The following is a 17,007-nucleotide window of genomic DNA, read 5'->3' as shown; positions in this document are numbered from 1 at the left end:
AAACAAAAACAAAAAAACAAGACAAAACAAAGCATGTAAAAAAAAGTCCTTTCCCTCTATTTATAATTCTCAGATTCCTTTTCATTCTTGAGTGCCAASCCCTGCCTCACAGATAACAGATCACAAGTGAATTACCTGTTCAGTGAGCCTGCTGTTTGCTTTCACACTTTTGTCCTTCCTTCACATCCCTCCCTTCCACCACATATTTGAGGATCTACCCTAAAGAGATTGCTCTTTTCTTTTGGGCTATAGCCATCAAGTTCTTTTGACAAGCACTTACCAGCTCCTGAAAGAAAAATCAGAGTCTGTTCTCTACATGCTTAGTCTTCTCTTGCCTAGAATACATTCTTGGGGACTGGAAAAAAGTCACTCAAATTGGATGGCAGTTTTGCTCAACACAGCTTTGTTGAGTCCTCTTATAAAAGCACAATTGGAGTGGCATTCACAGTGTAATGCCTATACTGGAGCAATTTTGGCTTTTATAAGTGTTCTTCTTTGTGTCTGGCTARAAGAAACATTGAGCAACTTCAGTACAGGCAGATAAATTCAACACTTCCTCTTTCTTTGCTCGCTTAATGCATTAAAACAGAGGACATTCCCAGTCACCAGTATCAACAGACAGCCAGTTCTGTGGCTTCCAGCAGCATCACCCAGAGAGCCCAGCACAGGCCTTGAAAAGCCAGACACAGCGACCTAAGGCACAAAACCCTCATAACAGGTTTCAAGCCTGATAATTCCTATAAACACATGCTGCAGCAATGAAGTCACCACTACAGCTGTCCAAAACAGAAATATAAATGTATSCTTCAGAAGGCACCAGATGACAACATAAAGCTAAAGCAATTCTTAATTCCAAACAGTAAAAATTCACAAATGTTCAACAAGAAAATTTACTGATTTTATCCCCATTCTATATCTTTGGTTTCCAACTCAAGCCCAGGTACTTTTAGATAAATTCATGTGGTATTTCATTGCTTGACCTTGATCATTCAGAATCCTGTTTTGCTGCCAATGATTTTGTACTCAGGAGCACGTGCTGTAGCCATCAGGCCCTGGAATCCCCTGCTTCTGCATCCAGGATGTATCAAAGTTAACGAGCAGGTGCACCTCTTGCTCYAGGATCTCACTGCAGCCAGCCAGACAGGCTTTTTGTACAGACAAGTACATGACAGCARTGCCTTTCTGCAGTAAAAATCAGTGTATACGTAGTGAATACCATTTAATCCCCAACACAAACTCCATAGTTCACAGCCCACAGGAGARCCATTAAAGGAAAAAGAATCATTATATTTCCTTTTGAGACTCTTCCCAGACAGAGGTTAGAAAGCTGTAACAAAGCCTAGAAGAGATTATTGGTCAGTGCCACAAATGGCAAGCTGCTTGATATGTTTCTATTAAAGCTCACTTTAACAGAACTCTTCCTCTTCAACTTAATCACAGGTATTGCTTCAGCAAACAACTACAGCATGCAGTTTTTTATTGCAAAATGCATCYATACAAGTGATTGAAAAAGAAATATACCTTGCCTATCCATCACAGAAATTACAAACACTGCATAAAGTTCTATGTGCATCTGATTAACYGGATAATATTTAACCCCTGGATGCTGTATCCTTGTGCCAATCATCACAAGTGATTAGACTTCAAATGATATAAATTTGTGCAGATACTTGCATTTACTTTCTAATTTAGCCAATTTGGTGAGCAAATAATGAAAACAGGTCAAATCCTTATCACAAAAATTTTAAATTAGTGAGCAATGGCTCTAGCAGTAGTGTCTAAAAGCTGCATTTGTTTTCGAAGATATTTTTCATCTGACACGAGGAGTTAGCACAACATTCTCAGTATACTCTATGGGCATCAATGCTGGCAGAGCCAAACAAGACATTAAAGCCCTGATGTGGTTTAGAAAGGGTGGATAGAAAATGTTAAATGCTGCCAAGACTCCAAAGGCTCCATCCATGTACACTGGAAAACTTTAATTATTTAAGCAATTTTTTACTGCTATTAACATTGACATATAGAAAATTTAGGTGGCCCATTCAGGATTTTAGGAATGTCTGCTCTTCGCGTGCCACTTTAGTGGCAACTGTACATCCTCTCTACTCTTGTAAATCTGTTACAGGAGCCTCTCACTTCCCTGAGGAAACCTTAATGAAGTTTTTCATAAAGGTGGGATTCTACAGCAAAAGCTCTTACAAGCACAGAACTTTTATCCCTAAGTTGATGGGTAAACTTGTCTTTATCAGGAATCTTAGAACCTACATATTGATAGTCAAAATGGACTTGCACACTAAAAAAATTAAAAACAAGCCTCACAAGGGCAAAGTAAATGGAAATTGATCAGTAAATCACTTTAAATGGGGTGTGAATAAAGTAACTCAACTGATTCAAGACTAAATTTCTGCCTGTTTGCCCTCATCAAACTAAAATAAAAATCTCAGCCTGAGGATAAATCCCAAGTCTTGTTGCAAAGTCATGCTCCACTTACGAAGATTAATTATGTATATCCAAACAACAAATGATGAGTTATAAAGCATTCAGGAAGATTAATTAGTTACAAGCAGAACTTTTTACCTCCACAGAACTTACAACAGCAATAGTTTGAGCTATTTGCTGCCTGAATGTGGCAGTCAGTGTATTTCCTAAATGAAAGAGTATTTTCAGCTGTTAGTGAGGTACATACAAGAAAAATTCAAGCCAAGTTACATTTCAACTTCTAGAGGAGTCAAAGGGACTTCAGCACAAATATGTGTCGGAGAGGCATAATTTCTCAATGTAAGCACCAGAGCACTTTTCACTGGAAAACAGTTATAATCCATATTCTCCAGGAAAGATCCATGAATCAGTGAAATCCTTATCTACCACTATTTGACAATAGCTGTAAGGCAGATTACTAAAGGCAACATTTTCCAGATGAAATAGTCTTCTAATTAGAAATAAAGTACTTTTTTCTTCCTTTTTCAGAAAAGACTGCTGTGAGGCAAAACAATAGAAATGGCACCATCTGCTAATAATCCAATTAGAGAATTTCAAAGCACCAGCTAAAAAAGCTAGCTGTTAGGGATTTATTCTTCTAAACATATTTCTCAATTACACCACATGGATGTCCACATGCTTTGTAATTACCTTCTATTTGGAAACTGAAAGAGTTCATGGATCAAGGAGAAATCATACCATGAATAATGCAAAACATGAGTTTTTCCCCAAGTTTTATTTGTCTCCACTCGAGACTGAATCTGACCCCTTTCTCATATTCCCCCATGATAGGTATTAGTCAAAAACATCTCAGACATCACAGAATATTGTCCAGAGTGACCTAGGATGCATGATCTATACCCACTTAGTTTATGGTCAGAATTATCATCAGGTGTCAGAAAAACAGTAACTGAATAAACATTCTGAAATGCTGTGTTTAGGCAGAAAACGCTGCCTATCATTCAGGATTATTTGATCAGAGACAGAAATTCAGCTAACACAACTTACGTGGGACAGGTTTACCAATGCCAAACATCTCACTGGCTCTTGGCCTCTTGTTGACAAYAGCAAAACACCCAAAACCCAACCACCACTAAGATTTGAATGTGGCTTCAGAAGATACTGACAGCTGCAGTAAAACAACTGAGAGTACCACAATAAATCCAGTGTTCAGTCTCTGCCTTTCAGCAAGTACACTGTGCTTTATTGTTGAAGGCAGACAAGCCCTTCCAAACTATAAAGTTTTGAATCCAAAGGTGATTTTATGGCAAAAAGAAATCGTTAAAAGTAGTATTTGTCTGGAAACACTTCAACAGCTGCTAAGGTGTAAATCATCTGTCCACCATAACTGCACTAGGMCCAAATATTTTCCTCTCACTTCCCTTTCTCCAGAGGAGCCTCCAGACAAAAGCACAAAACATTATCAAAAGTCTGAGCTAACAAGCTTAACATGGTTTTGTTAGGCCTTCAGAAGAAGCAGCTGCTAAACATTGTACTTAGGGCCAATATTTTACTGTACAGCAGCTCTTGGAGAAACACTGAAGGTTGCACATGGATTACTGATGCACGAGGAACATCCAAATGGCCAAAACTGCAATGACAATAGGAAAAAACCTGACAGCATTTGCGCTCCTACCCCAAGAGTAAACTCTTTCTTGTTGTTCTGTAGAAAAAGCTAATATGAAGCCTTTGGGGGCGTGAGATTAGTCCCCCAAAAGTGCCCACTATATAGTCCATGAAAAATACTAATTTCTTCTTCACCTGTCTCTAGTACTTCTGCCATGTGATGTGGCACAAATTTTGTCAGTAAATTAAAGAGATTTTATAATTTAAGCACAGCAGGTCTCTTGTTTCTTTTCAACTCCCAGGTTCCTCATACTTACAGCTGTGTTTATCAAACCTGAAATTATCGAACCCATATCGTGTGTCTCACAGACACCAATAGCAGACACCTCGAGTGTGCCCAGTGAGATCATTCACGTAGCTAAACTCGTGTGGATCATTCCAAACTACCTTGAAACCATTCCTGTACAGCAGCAGCACTAAACTCAATGCAAACCTACAGTGGAGAAGACAGAATGGGAACTGGCCTGAGTTTCATGTGTTCTTTGCCTGATATAACACAGCTTCTGTGACTAACACATCACAAAACTATTCTGCAATTACACCCAAAGATTTGTGAGTTCCTAAGTAATAAATACATAAATTCAGTCACAACATCAAGCAACCTATTGACCTAATGAGCAATCTAACAAGCACCTCTAAACCCTATGCTAATATATGAAGTCATAATGAAATTTTAGGATCAAGAGTCATCTCCACAAGGTCACATTCAATGGACAGCTATCATTTCTGTTTATACCATAGAGTAGAAAGGAAAAGGTCTTTCTGAGAAGTCCCATTTCAGTTTTATGCACCTCATTTACTGAGAAAATGAAATGTGCCATAGCACAATATTTTTGTGCAATCTATCTATTTAAATGATAAGCAAAGAGGTATTCCATGAAATGTGATCACATAATACTCAATTCAGGCTTTTACTGCAGTTTTTCACACCAAGCTATAAAAGTAAGGAAAAGCACAGCACACACAGATTTCTRACAAAAATAATACCTCAGCTGGGGAGGAGAAAAAGAATAATAACAAAAAAAACCAAACCATTACACACCCAAAACCCACAGCTATCCATTAACTTCTGGTAACAGAGTATGYTTGAGGAAAAACACACAGCAACAACCTGCTAAAAATATTAACAAGTAGGTTTGTCAATACAGACGTTGTAACGAGTGTTAGSACAGTATTTACCAGCCTGGCATGTACATTAATCCAGACCACACATGTATTCTGCTCACTGCAAGTCATACTTTATTTTGTAGGCATTTGGGATAGATCTTCATTACTCCCAACAGCTGTATTTTGAGACCTGCTACTGAGACAGAAGTTTGTGTACCTATAAAAGTGCACCAAATTATCAATGGTAACTTAAATACAACTTCTCCTCTCATTCATTCTCCATTATAATCCAATTGTTCATAATCAGAATAGCTTTCACTAACAAGTCTTCAATATTAAGTATCTTTTCAGTCCTTCTTCTAGTCCCAAAATGAACAAAACCATGTTTCTAGTAAAGCTAAAATTCATCAGCTGCTTTCTGTGTTGTATTTTTAACTTGCTTCACTCACCTGTAAATCCAGAAACAAGATGACTGCATGCAAAGACAAAGGAGGAGGCAGCTCTAAGAGATAACACACATTTTGTGCTGGGTATTGGCTGCCTACAATGGGCTTAAAAAATTAAAAAGAAAAGAATCAGCAAACAAGGAATTATCTGACAGCCAACTTCCATCAGGATGTGACTGTACTAAAGGGTGAGATCTTCAGGACTCCTGAGGAGAGGCAGGTGCTCGACATGTAACTGTCTCAAACACTTCATTTGTTTGAAGATGCCAGCCAAGGAGATTAAACCCAAKGTGCTCCAATTCATTTTAATTCATATTGTGTTGGAAAGAGTAATTACATAAACTTTTGCCAGTTTCCTACCCAAAACTTAAGCACAGTTCATTCTATGCCCCTGAAGGAAAAGTAGAAACAAAGTAACTATCATTACAGAGRAGTATAAAGAGTCAGCACAAGTGCTTTCCAATAAAATAAAACTTGTGGTAAACAACTGACTCAGTGGATCAGTCTTCCTGCTCTGCCCATTACATTAAGAATTTGCCTAAGGAAAAGCCTTAATTTGGGCTTGCTTCCTCAAACTGGGAAGCAACTGCCAAAAWTTTTTWAAAARRAWWAAAAACTACCTTATATAAATGATCTAAGATCAGGAAGCTGCGAAATTTAAGGTAGGACCTAAAGAGTGAGATAATTTATGTTATTTTTCTCATAGGTGGTGTACAATATTTAAGGAATTCAGGAAGACACAAATAAGAATAACACATCCAACACCAACTTTGTGAAAATATAGGCCCATCCTATTCCCTCACTACAGGGAATAAAGCAATGCTCAGCAGAACTGAAACCTGATCACTGTATTTCCAGAGGCATCATCTCCCACAATTCAAAGCAGCGCTAAGCAGAGCAACTTTTCTARTTCAGGTTTCTAATATATGGAACTAGACCTAAAATCTGTGTTAATTTCATATGCACAGTACAATATTTACAGATCATCTTCTATTAGACTTGCATATTTTGTGCTGCAAAATTTGTGAATTTAAATTCAAGCTTCATTATACTTTTCATACATTGTCCAGCTAATCAGCATTAGCCCGGAAACCATAGGAGTACACTGAATTAAGAGTAAGCATAAGACAAAAAGGATTTCATTTAGCATTCATATAGGATCACATATAGTGATATGGTTAAATTCAGAAAGCACAGATTAGTCTGCCCATCTCCTAGAATTATAGCAAAAACAGGGAGCTATAGTTCAATATCTAATACAAAAATATCTGAAACAATAAACAAATCCCTATACTGAATCCTTCTGTTAGAAATTTAAGTATAAAGAACTTTTAACAAGTGTTTGTTTCTTCAGGCCTCAAGCTTCTTGCAGTTACTGAGTATCACTATGGTTCAAATAGTACATCGGAGCAGCAAAGCAGGGAGTCAGATAGCTAATGCATAAGATTTCAAAAGGGCTTTTATTCTCAAATGCAGGTTTTGAAAGTTTTGTAGTCAAAGCTGAAAGAGTAGAGAATAGCATCTAAKCAGATAATGGATTACAATACTCCAAGATAACAATGTCTTGAGAATGAATTGCTCAAGCAAACACATCTTGTCAACTGTACAGAATCTATGCCTTAAGAGTTAAAATCCTAATGTTAAAATCTGCTAAGTGTGTAAAAAACCAGCCCCAGCAGAAGACATTAGGTAATGAATGTCTGCTGTAACTAATTACATGCCTTGCACACTCTTCCCCCCCAGAAGTGATGGGAGTTTTTTGATGAGCAGCTTCCAGGCTGGGCACTGGAAGCAGCCAAATGAATCATCTCTTCCCCTAAACCTGGCAATTGATGACTCTTCTTTTACATMAGGGTTTAATTAGTTTTTGCTTTCAAAGTGCTGCACAGCACAGTATTCACTACCAATGAAACCCAAGGCAGCAGTGAAGACTTAAGTTCCTACATGCAGCAGCTGTTGATACCTGATACAAATATGCCTTTTTGCAAGTACCCCTACATTTCAATAAAACCATGACATCAATCAGAAGTACTCACTACTTTTTTGCACAATAGTAGCTTTTAGGAATAGCCTTAATTCTTGATTAAAACCAGTTTCTGTATAAATTTTGTCAGAAAACTATGATACTTCATGAAACATTTTAGGATCAAGCAAACATCTAAAAAAAGTCAGCTAGAGCTTAAATTCACAAGAGTTGGCCCAGCTTAGTGCTTGTAAAGATTAAAGTTTTACACCTTTGGTTTTAATAACCTTGCCTTTTAATTAATTAYGCAACTAAAAAATACCTTACATCACTGATGAGACCTCAAAGCAACAGAAGTTCTTTGCTTTCTATCAAAGTCAGCTTCACTATGCAATTCTATTTAGTAAGATAATAAAAAGCAGCAATTGTTTGTGTTATTCAAGATGTACTTTTTCTCCCTCCTCTTTTCCATGTACACTTGCAACTCTAAGACAATCAGAAAGATCAGATTAATCTGTGAAGATGTTTTGGAATAAGTCAATGGCAGATAAATTATTGCCTGATTACTCATGTAAACTCTGAATATGAAACAATGCATTATGCTGTTCACATAAAATATTTACATATCACAACTCAAAAAAGCTTTGACGTGCTTTTGTTGAAGTCTGAATTCAATTAAAACACCATTTAAATAGAAAACTGAAAAGAAAACTTTTCTGGTATATGGTATAGAACTACTTACTRTGAAAAAACACTACCTACATTGTATTGTCATTTAGACATGTGGAAAAAAAAACACATCAACAAAGCAAATCTTAGAAACGTATGATATAGAAAAAAAACATCAATCTTCACAATCAGTCATTCAATCAGCAAGGAATTGTTACAGTTACACAGAAACCGACCCCATATCATAATTAGTGCTAATTATGTTTAGTGGTAAAGAAATCATTCCACTGAGGAGCTACAGAAATTTCTCACTAATATTGTTGAACCAGAAGGAGCCATGCAGGAACAGGAAAGAGGAATGACTAAGCCTCTCAGTTGCAGCACAAGTAAAAGCTGACTAAAATTAAATTTGCAATTAAACTAATACAAGAAAAGAAACAATATSAGCTCTGATCCACCCTGCCACATTTCGATAACAGGACAGTACAACATTTTCATAGCAAAAGGACAACAACCATAGCCTTCAACTTGAGGTCCAAACCATGCTGAACTTCACTTATTTGGGGAAAGCACAACTGTCTCACCATCTAGGATAGATAATTCTCTGTTGAGCAAAAAACAGCTCATCCAATAATTCCTTCATATTTCATCTGGTTCAGCAGCATTTAAATTGCAATAAAACTTCAGAGGGCAAGTCTTTTCTGTGAACTAACAGGTTTTTTTACACATTTCTTTTTGWAAAGAAACAAGATTTAACTTCATTTGCATTAATAGTCTATGAAAAAAATTATTATAAGAATTTTCCTCTGAARTTACTGAAAACTGAGTAGCACAGAATTACACAGGCAGAACAGTCTTGSCCCATTCAACCTTGAATAATAAAATACAATGAAATAGGATCCAAAGGCAAAGCACAAACCCATCATAAATACAGCTTATTTTGATATTTTCCCAAATACAACAAATACCAAGATATCAGAAACAACTACAACYGAGCATTATGAATGCAAGTCTCATAAACAGCAGGGCTACAAAGCCATGTTAACGATAAAATAAAAAGTTTTGATGAAACACTGAAGTCCAACACAATTTGTAATCTAATTTTACTCCAAATAAATGTGGAAAGGCAAGGCTCAGCTCAGCAGTCAGCCTTTCCAGAGTAATCTGTCCCTTTATTTCCCATACTCTTGCTTCTTAACCAAGTGCCCTACATTGGGCACATCAGATCTTATAAACAGCTCTCTACATTACCAGTTGAAATGTCTTGTCTGCCGTTGGTAACCACAACCCATAAGCCATTTTCATAACCCCTTTTAATGTGAAACTATGTCTACGAGAASTCAAGACCAGTAATTGCCAACCTTTATCACAGTATCAAAGACAATCTGATCTTTTCACTCAAAGACAGTGTCATCCAGGGATTCTTTAATTACATCAGTGACGTGGTTTAAATTGCCATTTTCACAAGTATTTCTAAAGCCCTATTACTCATCTAAACATAATAATTAAAACCAAAGCCAGATCSCAGCTGCTCAAATCAGCACACACAATTTAAAACAGATCCTGAGACACTACAAAGACATTCTGTATACCACAGGAAAAAGAGAGGCTTATTGTAATCTTAATATTGCTATTCTTTGATATAATCAGTGTGAAAAAATCTGTTAACAATTAAATAAAAAGCATTTAACCTCAAATGCCTAACAGAAGTCAACTATGTTCTCATTATTAAATAACTGTTTATTGTCAATCATAGCAAAGACATGCATAAACACCCTAATTTATAGTTCAGGGTTTAGATGCCTATTTTGTATGGGAATACTAACTGTTGCTGAAGATCAAATAGCCAAAAGCTTTTCACTGTGCTGCTTAGTTACACTCAAAAAGGCACCTTCAGGGCTCTATTTTGACCATGTGGGAGAGACTGCAAATGACTGTCACAGGACTGTTACCACATTTGTGGKGTTTACCAAGACTATTAAGAAGTTTAGCAAGTAGTTTCAAAATACATAAATATGTATTTTTAATTTAGTACTACCCAAGATGARCAGATAGCAAAAGCAATAAGCAAATATTTCAAAAGCTGTAAAAAATGAGGAAATCACGTTGAAATCAACCTTTTGTTAGTATTGTTTSCCAGCTACCCAGAGTACACTGGCATTTATAAGGGGTATGGAAGAACCCAAGCAAATCACTCAATCCCCACTTCATTTTTCTGTTGCGTCTATTTATGTTCGAGATACTCTTTYACCTTCCTCATAATTTTTGAGCATCTAACAAGCAGAAGTACAGCTTCCCTTCCCACTGAACTAATTACAAAGTAGCATCCCAGAAACTAATCTTCAGCCATTCTATAATGGGGCAGACTCAGTCCCCCAAAAACCGGCCCTGAGTGCTGAACAACGTGGCTGTTTCACAGCTTTGCTAACTCGGAGTTAATCCCTAGAAGCAATATTTTAAGAAGASTGTTTCAGTGCTCAGAACCATTTACATTTCTTCTTTAAGGACACATTTATGAGCCATTGCTGTTGAGATTTCCTATAGGAATTTACTCAAAAATACCTGTTTGAATTCGATCAAACATTGCCCAAGTTAAGACTCGTGCAAGAACAAATATGTAACTTAATGTTTTAGCAGGGTAGGTATAAAGTGATAATGATTTGCTCTAGAGGTACTTTTAAATCTAATAAACCTCAGGTGAATCCACCTAAGCCTGAGTAGATTATCTAGGCTAAGTTTGGCTAAAGTAAGGCTTTGCAAAGGTTGACACACTGCTTCACACCAAATGCCATGGTAAATTCCATGGCTGAGAAGCTTTTTTCATTTTAGGGCCTTCAGTAGCACAATTTATCTATGGAAACAGATCAATTATATTATTAAGAATATTAAAATCATAGACACAAAGCAGTAAATATGGTTCCAGGCCACCTTCACTGAGGCATTTTGTGAGATCTTGCACTCAAGTTTTATATTTTGAGATACAGCATGAATATTTAACAATGCAATAAAAGGCAATTATGTTTAGAATTAAAACTAGGCTCTAAGCTGTTGATCTGCCAGTAAAGCTATTAATTAGTATAATTACATAGAAAATAAAACTAGGATTCTCAATGTCAGAATATTTTACCAGGCTAAGCAAATAGAAAGAACAAAGAACATATTTAAGTGATTAGACCCTTCTGTTTCATCTTTCAAAATTGCCCTATTTTACTCAATCATGTTCACTTCATTACTTTTATTTTTCATTTTACATTCAAAGCTAAGTATAAGGGGAAAACAATTACACTAAGGAAAAAAATATCCAAACCACCACAAAAGGTTGGGGGCTGTTTGGTTTGGTTTTTTACAAATATTTTCCAGAAGCTTTGGAAAAAAAAAAAATCTATCTGTTTGCTGGCAAAACTTAACAGATCAAATATTTTTTTAGCCCATGAGTCCCAGAATGAATCAGTCCATGGCTGTGGGTGATGCTGCATTTGCAGACTAGCAGGCAGCTGAAGATAAAACTAGKGCCTAAAGGACTGGAAGCTCCTCAAAGTCTACAAACCTTCAATCTGCTATTTCTTTATATAACAASCTATCAAACACTGTTCATTTGGTTAATTTCTGAAACATCAATTTCTATTTAATTCATGTGATATCAGGTCATTTTACACTTGGAACAGGACTGCTTAGCCCCATACAGTATCAGCCAAGCTCCCTTAAGAGTAAGAAAGCAACTACTGATATTATCTAATAAAGTGTTTGAGTTCAACACTTTAAAGAGAGAAGGAATAGAACACAGGTTGGATTAAATGTAAAAATCAAAAGTCTTGATAATATAAAAAAAGTGTTGTTAAAAGCAGTCTTAAAAGTTGAAAGCTCAGAACAGAAACAAAGCTAAACTTCTATAACTCAATTCATTACTCTTTCTTACTACAACATAGGGCAAATATACTCAATAAAAAAGTAATATTGCAAAAACTCCAACCAAGTATACCACAGTTTAATATTTTCATTTCTGTAGAGCAACAGACCTCAACCAGTAAAGACATAACTGATGACTTTTCATACATTCCTATGTAAGACTATTTCGAAAGCATCTAAATTCAGCTATGAATATGATTGCCCATTATGAATAAAAACAATGTTATAAATAATACAAGACAGATCACTAGTCTTAACTTGAACATTTCATAACACTATCTATTARTAAAAGCTGACCTCAGAAAGAAAACATACTTATTCAGCTGCCAGACATGGTTGCATTGAAATATAGCTTTTTTTAAATTATCATCCATAATTTTTCTTTTTATTCTTCTTTATTGTTATAAATATCAAAGATATAAAAAACACTAACTAGCATTTTAAAAATGATTCAATAAATAAAAAAAACAGTAGGGTGATAGAGTACAGATTAACAAGAAATCCAATACAGTCCTACTATTGGACATTTTAAAAWGCTCTTTAGGAAAAGCTAAAGCAAGAAAAAGCCTATAGCTTAATACATCTCACACAAGCATACATAAAATATTTTAACCAAAAAGAAAGGGTTTTTTTTGTTTGGTTTTTTTGTTAATTACCTTATCGCTCCTAACTGCTTGCAGAACACACTAAACTACAACGTGGGSCAGTCACGCTCTTTTATAGCAGGCCTGAAACAAGCTCCAGGTGAAAGCCATTGATGGTTAAAAAGCCAATGACCTCCAGCTGGCACAGCTGATCAAACTTTTTACTCAGTTTGATTAGAAATTCACAGTGACAGTACAAACGTTATGGTCCAGAATGTTGCTAGTGATCTGTATGAAATTAAATTTAGTTAAAATTAAAGACAATCACTCTGTCCAATGGTTTATTTGGGGGGAAAAGGTGCAGTCTTCGTCTCCCGGGACGGGGATTCCGCGCGGGCAGCGAGCGCGGGGCCGGGAGCGGCACCGGGAGCGGCAGTGGCGAGGGAAAGCCGCCAGGTGGCGCTGGAGACCCGCGGCAGCGCCCGCACCGCCTGGGCATTGGGGGGAATCACGGCTGGGATAACAAACACCTGCGGCAAAGGGAGCGAGAGCCGCGTGTGACTGACTGCATCAGGGAGCTCTGCTAGCAGCGAGCATCTGAAAAACAGAGCATAAACTACAAACATTTCTAAGGTGATTCAGAGAATAGCAACTGGCTGTTGAATTTCATGGTTGTACAATTAGAAGTGTTGATGATGGTGTCTTTATGTGTATTTTTAGGTCACAAAATGTGACTTTTAAGTACTCGATGCTGTTACCCAAGAGGAGAGTGGCATTTAAATACTGAATTTTCTATATATCAGTCCAATAAATTCAATGTAGATTCGTGTCAACTAAGTAAATCCAGAACTCAGGGGGAAAAGCAGTCAGGTTTCTGACCCACCAATAAGTTACAGAGCCGTAATGATGCATGCACAGTGGCTATAAAATCCGAATGACTTTTTGAGATATTGCTAAAAGAAAAAAAAAAGTTAAAATGACTTTGAGTCACCATACACTCCAGGTCCTATTACACGTGGATTTGGCAACCTTGTTCTCAGATTGACTCATTGCCTGAGTTACCAGGTATAAGCAAACAAAAAAAAAAATCTCTGAAGTTATAATAAAACTTGCACTCTTACTTTACTGTTTTTAGCAAAATCTTGCAGTTGTGATTTTAACCATGGATATTTGGAAAATATGAAAGATGCATCAAATTTTACCTTTTCTTTCAAGAGTATATTGTATACTGAAGAAACTATATTTTCATAACTGGGCTCCTCGACTATATAAATCCAGGAAGCTYATTGGGAGGCTCCTGTCCTATTCARGCAARCAGTAAAAAAATGTGACCAGTCTAAACAAAAGTAATGGAAAGGTTAAATAAGGGAGTTGCAAACCTGAGAGTTCGTATTTCAAAGACTCTCACACCTACTTGATAGATTTTGCAGCGATCACATGCAATCACAGAAGGCTATTTAAGGTTAGATTGGTAAGGAAAATGCTAAGTAAAGATATATTTTGCTGTGATGACTGAAATAGTRAGATGGAGTGATTTGGATGAGGTCAGTGTCTAATAGTTCAGAGAGGATTAGAAACAGYTACTGGCCCTCAATCTGTTGCTGTAATTACTGAGCTACTCGASTTCCCTGCAGAACAACTCAGGTGTTGGTACTATTGCTCCCTGTATTCTTGGTAATAAATCAAAACATACAATCTTCTGGCTTCTGTTTAATGGAAGGTGAAAGTGTCCCATCTCAAAAAAAAAAAGGGAACAGCTTCATACTTACCTACTGCAAAATATAGCGTTAAACCTGGATTTTTATGAAGCTGCAAATAAAGTGGCTTTAAGTTGTACAGCTCTAAGTGTTCTTAAAAAAGGAAGAGCAAGAACATGCAAAAAAAAAAATCCCTAATAAACAAACAAACAAACCAACCAGAATCTAACACTCCAATAAGTTTTTATTATGGTGAACCGTGGGTCAGTTGTGCCAAAGTGACGTGTGGTAATCACTACTTCTCAACAGACTGCTGCAACTCGCTTGTTCCATGTAGCATTTGGGATCTTAAGCAGAGTTAGTACAACATTTGTCAGCTCATATGTTACCCTGAGCAATTAGCAGGGAAAGACCAAGAGGGCTTTTTTAACTCACTGGTTTTTACACGGATCAAAGCAACAAACCTCCCTCTCAGAGGAAAAAAAAACCCCACCAACACATTTACTTGAAGCAATTAATCCCTTACTTCTGTGGAATTCTTGCCTGCTGGYAGATAAGACTCACAAAACATGGATTTCGATTTTATACAGGGTCAGCAATGCAGAGTTAATTAAGTTTGGTTATACAAAATGTCAATAAACAAATGTGTATAAACTACACACTTAGGAAACATCTATGCTTCAGTAGCTACTGGATTTGTAGACTCTGTAGGGCAATGGTTGTTGTTGAGGTCAGAAGCAGGAGAAAAGTCCCTAAGTGTAAATTTATAGTTACAGTAGCAAGCTAGGGGTAAATATAACCTAAGCTGAAAAGAAACATGAAAAGTGACAGTCTTCTCACAGATAAGCGGAATAAAAATATTTATTTCCATAAAGCCATATTTACCATCATCAATGGACATAATGACCTTGTCATTCTGTGTTCTTCTTACAGCCTCTTAAAGTGAAATTCAGCTTCAGAGCTAAGGATTCCTGGTAAATGTTAGATTTTATAACACCAGGGAATGATCCTGCAGCATTCTGACAAGATGGTCACTCCACTTGACAAATTGCTAACAGCTTGTCAGCAACCCATGCATGTGGTTTCTATTCACAAGTTGTAGATATGGTCTGTAAAACTGTCCTAATGGTTGCCAGTTCAGCAGGGGGAAGAGAACAGGTCTGAAGATAATGGAATATTGTAAATAATGAATTCGTTACTTTGCATCCAAGCTCCTTAAAACTATGTTTCAAGGCTTAAATGGAAATTCTAAGCAGAACAAAATATTATGGAATTTGCTAAAATATTCCATATATTAAACATCAGCTATCATAGATGACAGTAGAACCAAAGAGGGGAAAGCAGCAGCTATTTTAACTCTTTTAGAATTTAGCAGGCTACAAGGAGTAACCATGTTCATACTTAGCATTTACAATGTAGTCTATTTTTTTTCCAAGATGTGCTCACTCACTGTCAGAGGAGTTACAAGGATTTGTTAATTAAGTCACTGTTAYCCTTATTTTAAAACAAGGGGGGTTAGCTGTGGGTATTTGGAGTGGTTAATCACACAGTGAATGCAGCAGAATCAGGATTAGAACAGGATTGTCTCGTTTCCTGTCCTTGCTTTAATCAACTTGGTATTCTTGACTGTCTAGACCATTCTGTATTTAATTTTTAATCCCATTTCTATTGCCAAAAGCTAGATTCCCATTTTGATAGAAGTATAGAGCTACCTTCATTTCGATTGTTGTAGCAGTGTTTTATTGGCTCCCCCCATCAAATTTTAGACTAGGTGTTTATTTTCCATGTGCCTTTTTTCTTAAGACATCTATTTCTGTCCTAGTTGCTCCAAATAGGATTGTTATCCTTGTATCTACTTACAGCCTGTGGTTGAATTTAACCTTGCATTACTGGAAGCATGTTTCCTTAAAGGCAGAATTTGCTATCAGATGTTTCTGTGGAGAGGCTTTTGTTACCGATGTCACATCAGGTAGAATAATAAGCACAAAAATATATGAATCTTGCAGAACAGATTAAAAAAATAACCACTACTTAAAAGATAAAAATTATTGAGGTTTTCTTTTGGGGCAAAAAAAGGTAGACACCTGTGCTTGGACTCTCAAACAACCATGATGAAACAATCCTGCTAATGGATTTTGCTCTTCTTTGTGGCTATCACTCAGCTCTTCACTTAGGAAATCTGTGATGATTTAGCATTATAAAATCCCTCATTGGGAACCCTCCCTGGTACAGCAAGTGAGGATGAGTAGAAACTGGACCAAGCTGGAGAGAAAAATGGGAGGTTAGAAAGTTATTGACAGCTGAGCTACAAGCACTTATTTCGCTGTGTAGCTTGGAAGGTAAAGCTCTACCGAAGCTGAGGAAAGGCTGGGCTGGGAAAGCAGGMGGTGACATTTCCTCAGATCCAGGCAGCCGGGCAGCGCTGTGGGACGGGAGCTCCTCGTGAGGGAAGCGGGCRTGAGGCAGAGCCCACACTCGGGCAGGGACAGCAGCACCTGCAGCGTTCCACGGCCAACCCCAAACCGCTCCTG

The sequence above is a fragment of the Malurus melanocephalus genome, unplaced genomic scaffold (genome assembly GCF_030028575.1).
Source record: "Malurus melanocephalus ecotype Western Australia unplaced genomic scaffold, MMel_1.1 scaffold_370, whole genome shotgun sequence".
NCBI classification, from domain to species: domain Eukaryota; kingdom Metazoa; phylum Chordata; class Aves; order Passeriformes; family Maluridae; genus Malurus; species Malurus melanocephalus.
This window is presented reverse-complemented; position numbering follows the sequence as displayed.